Source organism: Rhagoletis zephyria, unplaced genomic scaffold, assembly GCF_001687245.7.
Source record: "Rhagoletis zephyria isolate East Lansing unplaced genomic scaffold, Rhagoletis_zephyria_1.1 Rzeph_scaffold_05730, whole genome shotgun sequence".
NCBI lineage: Eukaryota > Metazoa > Arthropoda > Insecta > Diptera > Tephritidae > Rhagoletis > Rhagoletis zephyria.
The window spans coordinates 26,295-32,227 of NW_016162813.1; the positions used below are offsets into that span (position 1 = coordinate 26,295).

A 5,933-nucleotide genomic window follows, 5' to 3' on the forward strand; every position below is an offset into this window, starting at 1 on the left:
TTTTTTTTTTTGGTTTAGTGGTTCGGTGTAATCCATGTCTCTATTTTTTTCCTTAAGCACTGCCTTTATGCTCATATTTATTTCTAAAGATGCAAAATGTATTGCACACACAAAGGGAAAACCCAATATACATTTTTCCGCTGGGTTTTGTTATATATGTATTCCTTTTTTTAGGTTGTCATACACACCATAAGGGGCCAATATTTCGCTTACCTGTAAACCTGTAAATTTTTTTTCTTCGATACAAATCTTTTCGTGCTAAGTAATTTATCTGACCCACAGCTATGAACGTATGATTAGGGAATTGAATGCCAAAATGTGCATTAACTATCCAAAAAGCGTACGTTCCTGTGGGTTTGAATAAATTCTTTATTAGTTTAGGTGATGCCAAGTAAATATATTTCATTTAACCTAAAGTTGTGTACTAATAAAAAAAACTACGCATACAAGTATGTTGTGCCGAGATGTTTATTAACATAAATTAGATACTTATAGAGAAGGTATGGAAATTAATTTAGCAGAGTTAGCCACTTCGGGCGCTTTATGTGCTTCATAAAATTCCCATTGCTCTAAGTTAATTGCAAATAGATGCAAATTTGTTTGTCAGCTGCTCGCCTTTATACATACAAATGTGCTGCTTAAGAATAATATCTTGCAAAATGGTCTTCAGTAATTGCATTTACTGCTCTTAAGTGAAATTAAAAATCATCTAACTAAGCAAATAAACAAACAACGAGTAGATGGAGTGCAATAAAGCAGTTAATTACATGCACACATAGAATAATGCCTTAAGTATTTCGAAAGTTAGTCTATGATTAGGTATCATTTATTGGCATTAGCAAAAGTCTAATTACACAATATAACGACAGTACTGTATACATATATATGTGTGTATACATATATGTATTTACCATAGCTATTTTCTGCATGTGTTTACAATTCGAAGTTTGCTTCATTTTCATGTCAATGTAAATGTCGTACATTTGTGACAATAAGCCCATTGGGAGTCCAGACTAAGCATAATTTTCAATTAAGTAAACACAAATTCACTCACAGTTGCACGCCGTAACCCAGCACACTAATAGTTTATTCAGCATTAATTTTATGTACACTTTGAAAACAGATAATGAAAACGATTTACTAAGGTATGTTTTTGGAGGACCAAGCGTTGCCGGGAGTTGGATAAAGACCAGACTGTCAGTGGGCAACGGTACTGCTTCTTTGCCAAATTATTTGGACGTGGCATAAAAGTTGCCAAAATCCAAATTTATTCCTGGCGACCTAAAGTACCTCCATAATCTACAAAATTCTAATAACTCTATTTCTAGCCCTCTAAATAAAACTTTGCTCTAAATAACGAAACGCAACATATCAATCGTAACCATAAATAAATAAACAAAAAAAGTTACACGTGCATTTCACGAAAAAAATTTCGCAGCTTTATGAGAAAGCCTGTCTGTACTTAAGGGTTGTTTGGTCATCTGTCCCTTGCGAGAGGCTTTTCTAGCACAACTTTATCAAAATCTCGAAACCGCCTGTTAGGAAAACACTTGGAAAAGTTTATGCTTTTGGGAAATGTGACAAAAAAGATGTTATTTTCTTAAATTTATTTTATATGAAAAAAACTTTATCTATTAATCTGGTAAAATTTATTCTATAGTTTTTGCAATCAAATACTATACAAAAATAATTGTTGTCTTAAATGTTTGTATGAAAATATATTAAAAGATAAATAGTCTTGTAAAAATGCATATTTTGTGTGAAACAATACCATATCTTTGAAAAATATATATGCAAAATCGTAGTTCTATAAACAAGTACTCGATACCTTTCCGATACTGAGTAGGTATCGAAACCTTGTTTGATACAAGTACAAATACTGATTTTAATATCTTGATATCTTGATGGCATCGATTTATCTCTAATTTTGATCTGAAGGATAATTTACTCGTGTGCCATGGCGTATGAGTGACATGAATGCAAACATAGTACGTATCTGGCCATATAAGTACCATGCACAGTGCAATATTTGAACAATATATGTATGTGGACTTACATAAGTACTAAAAAATATGCCCCGAATTCTCCTATTTTTACATATGTGATACAAAAATTTCCCACTGTTACGAAAATGAATACAAAACAAATTAAAAAATAACGTTTGACATATTAGCGCTAAAATACTTCAAATATTCTCATTAAAAAAGATAAATATTTTTTATATGAATTCTTAGTGCAAATTAATTTGTTTTTTGTGCATTTCAATTTTCATGCGCGTGCACGTGATTAGTGACCACATATTAACAAACTACTTCATAATTTTCTTTGATAAACGGTGTAGTTTTTTCTCAATAACTTCACATAAGTGAGTATATCATCATCTCATAAAATATTTTTGTTGTTGGGAAAACAAGATTAATTCTAAATAGATATACAGCGTTATTCAACTTTGGAATTATATTTGGCTCAAAACTGGGTCTATCGGTTATACAAATCGAAGGAAAAACATGGTTTTTCAAAGCCCCACAATCTACAGTTTTGCTTGGAAATGTGCTTCATCCGACATCAAAACATTACCTAAAAATCAATTTGTTTGGCTAATTGTGTAAACGAATAGTGCATTGTAGTCGTTGTTGATGGTCTTGTTGTAAGTATTCATTATGATTTACCAAGAAATTAACTAAAACATGCAAAAAGAAAATAACGATAAATATTAAAAAAATAACTGTTTAACATTGTTGGGTCTTAATTTATAATTAGTCTATAATATTCAAAAACGTAAAGAAACAAGTTTTGTCCACCTAGATTTTCGAAACATCAAAGAATGAATATAAAACAAAATAAATTACAATACTTGTTTTTGTGCTTTAAAGTACTTTCTACGTAGTAGGCGAGTTCATAGCCTCCAAAATCGTTTTCATAAATAAATCTTTCACATGATGATGGAAAATATACATAGTTTTCCGAATTTCAGCAACCGAAGGTTTTGGAAACTTTGCAATAGAAACCAGATTGTATATCGAAAATCAGCATCCAAAATATATCCCAAAAATATCAATAAAAAGTAAGTGCGCCTGGGCCGCACTGGAGAAGTGAAACTTACGTTACATATCTATTTTGTCTCATAAGCAATATATGTATGTACGTACACACATACATCTGCTTTTGCTTAAGGTTATATTTTTCCCCTTTTTTCTATTTAGGTCCCTACCTCTACCCCTGTCCATTCTAATGATATTTATGTTTTTCTGTTTTCCTTTATCTTCATTTTTATCTTTAAACTCTATCGATAATAAAATCAATAGTAACATCCAACAAAATATCGATAACAAAATAGATAGAAAAGGTCGATAACAAAATCGATAAATAATCGAAAACAAGTTCGATAAAAACATCGATAACAAAATTGATAAATATTCGATAACAAAATCGATAACCAAATCGATAACAATATCGTACGAATATAGATAACAAAATCGATAAAAATATCGATAACAAAATCGATAAGTATTCGATAAAAAAATCGATGAATAATTGACAACAAAATCGATAAATAATCGATAAAAAAATGTATAGCAAAACCAATAATAATATCGATAACAAAATCGTTTCAAATATCGATTATTACATCGATAAGTCCCGAGAATCTCTAAAATTCCAAATGTGTCTTTGTGTTTCCGTCTATATCCTTTTTCTATAGTTACATATATTTTAATCTTTCTTCCTCTATCTTCATCTTTATTTTTATCGATATCCTCATCCTCATATTTTTCTTTATATTTATCTTTGTGTTTACTTTTATGTTTATCATTTTCTCCATCTACATATTTCGCTTCACCTTTGCCCTTATATAAGTGAAGTATTTAAATTTACCTTGCTTTTAATTTTTGCTTTTATCTCTATGCATCTGTGTTTATTTGTACCTTTGTCTTTATCCTTTTCGNTTCACCTTTGCCCTTATATAAGTGAAGTATTTAAATTTACCTTGCTTTTCATTTTTGCTTTTATCTCTATGCATCTGTGTTTATTTGTACCTTTGTCTTTATCCTTTTCGTTATCTATGTACGTAGTCACCTTTACTTTCATTCTTGTATTGGTCTTTTTCTAAGTGTTATTCTTTAACTTTTTATTAGCAAATTTTTGTTAAATTAATACCATTTGCATACACTCAAGAAGAACTTGTTTCAGGTCAAACCATTTCCGTTGCACCATTTCCGTGTGCAATTTCCGTTGAATTTGCCAATTTGCGCCCAACCAACCAACCGCCGCTAAAGAAGTTTCACTTCAATAATTTTGCCCACCTAGATTATCGAAATATCGCCGTGTGCTATGTTTACATTCATGTCACTCATACGCCATGGCACGCGATTAAATTAGCCTGAAAGCTTTATCTTTATGCTTTAGGCCTATTATAAATATCAACATTTAGTTATTTACGTCTAAATATTAAAAGTTTCTATCGCTGTAGTTTTTTTTTTGTTTATTGATTTATTGTAACGCTCTTCATGGGCTGTTCGTCTATCAAAAATACTCTTAAAACGCAATACTTTGATCACCACTGTTAAAACTCAAAATGAAGGTCCAATATTGTGGAAGGTTTTTAGAAAAGGTTGTTGTAGCTTCAAAAAATCCCATATCACTGAGCTAGATTTTTTGTCAACTTTTTTTGGATTTCCGATCATAGTCCCACGCTTCGCAACAAACTTGAACTCTCCCGCCGATCTTTTAATTTTCAATTTTAAAATTTTACAAATTTCCAAAGAATCCAAACTGAATTGTATTCAGTAGAAAAATCCAAAAATTTCCGAACCCTGGCTCATGAAGGTTATCGCTGGTTGATTTATAGGAAGTGACGTTTTAACCTACACCAGCTGTTTGTTTGTCATTATTAACCGCAAGTTAATGTGTTACAAAACCAAACATTTTCAAAAGCACATGCACTTAAAAACACTTAAATTTATGCAACCAATTAGAAGTCGCAAATGCAGTATGGGTAAGTAAGGACCTCCTACTCTACGTGCTCGTATAAGCGCATCATAATAGCACCAGCGAACGCATTCATATTTAATATTCACTTATTGATAAATCTGTTTACGTATATGCGAGCATTTTCACCTTTGAGGGCTTTTCTAAAGTTTGAGTATATTTACTTGAGCAAATGCGCATGTGCGTGTGTGAAAGCAATAGGATTTTCGTAGACCACCAACAAGATGTATGTACATACATACATAGTAGGTCAAATCTAAATATCTGGTTTTACAAAACAACAGACTTATGCTTCATATAATTTTATTATATATGTACGTACATACTTAAATACGTACGTATACATATCTAAACGTTGTATATCTATGTATGTATGTATGACTACACCGTATGACTAACGCTTAAGGCCAGCATGTACATTGGGTATTATTGTGTATGAAATTCATTTCTAATTACGTGCGTGTCGTAGCGTTTACAAATTATGATAGATTTGTGGATGCCTAGGTCGTTGTTGTTGTGCAACTATGCGTAGGTGTGCCATAATAGATTATATGTAGTGTAAGTGAATATGGAATTGGAAATGGAAATGAGCACAAAACAACAGTCGTAACAAGAAGGCTAATACTATAGTCCGACTTGTGCAGGTACGGAAAGTATTAGCAATAAATCAAAGAGCAAATGTACATGCATGCATGCATATTTAGAGCCGCAAGTGTACACTAGTACTCATTATAAATAAATATTAATATAACATATGCATACGTACACACACACGCATATGTATATCCATATGGCTTTGGTTGATATGTGGGTGTAGGTACTTGTTTGCCATTTCACCATTTGCATACACACAACTGCAATAAATGTTACTCATACGTCCGGGTGGACTTTGGCTTTGCACTTTGTGTTTTCTATAAAACAAGTGACTTAGCAAAGCGTTCTATGTT

General features: G+C 31.6%; 1 protein-coding gene across 1 annotated transcript in view; it reads left to right on the forward strand.

Annotated features, from left to right (window-relative positions):
* LOC108372413 (tubulin beta-1 chain-like) overlaps positions 1-5,933 on the forward strand; it is a 15,333-nt gene that overhangs the window by 3,656 nt on the left and 5,744 nt on the right. The gene's annotated exons all lie outside the window — the stretch shown is intronic.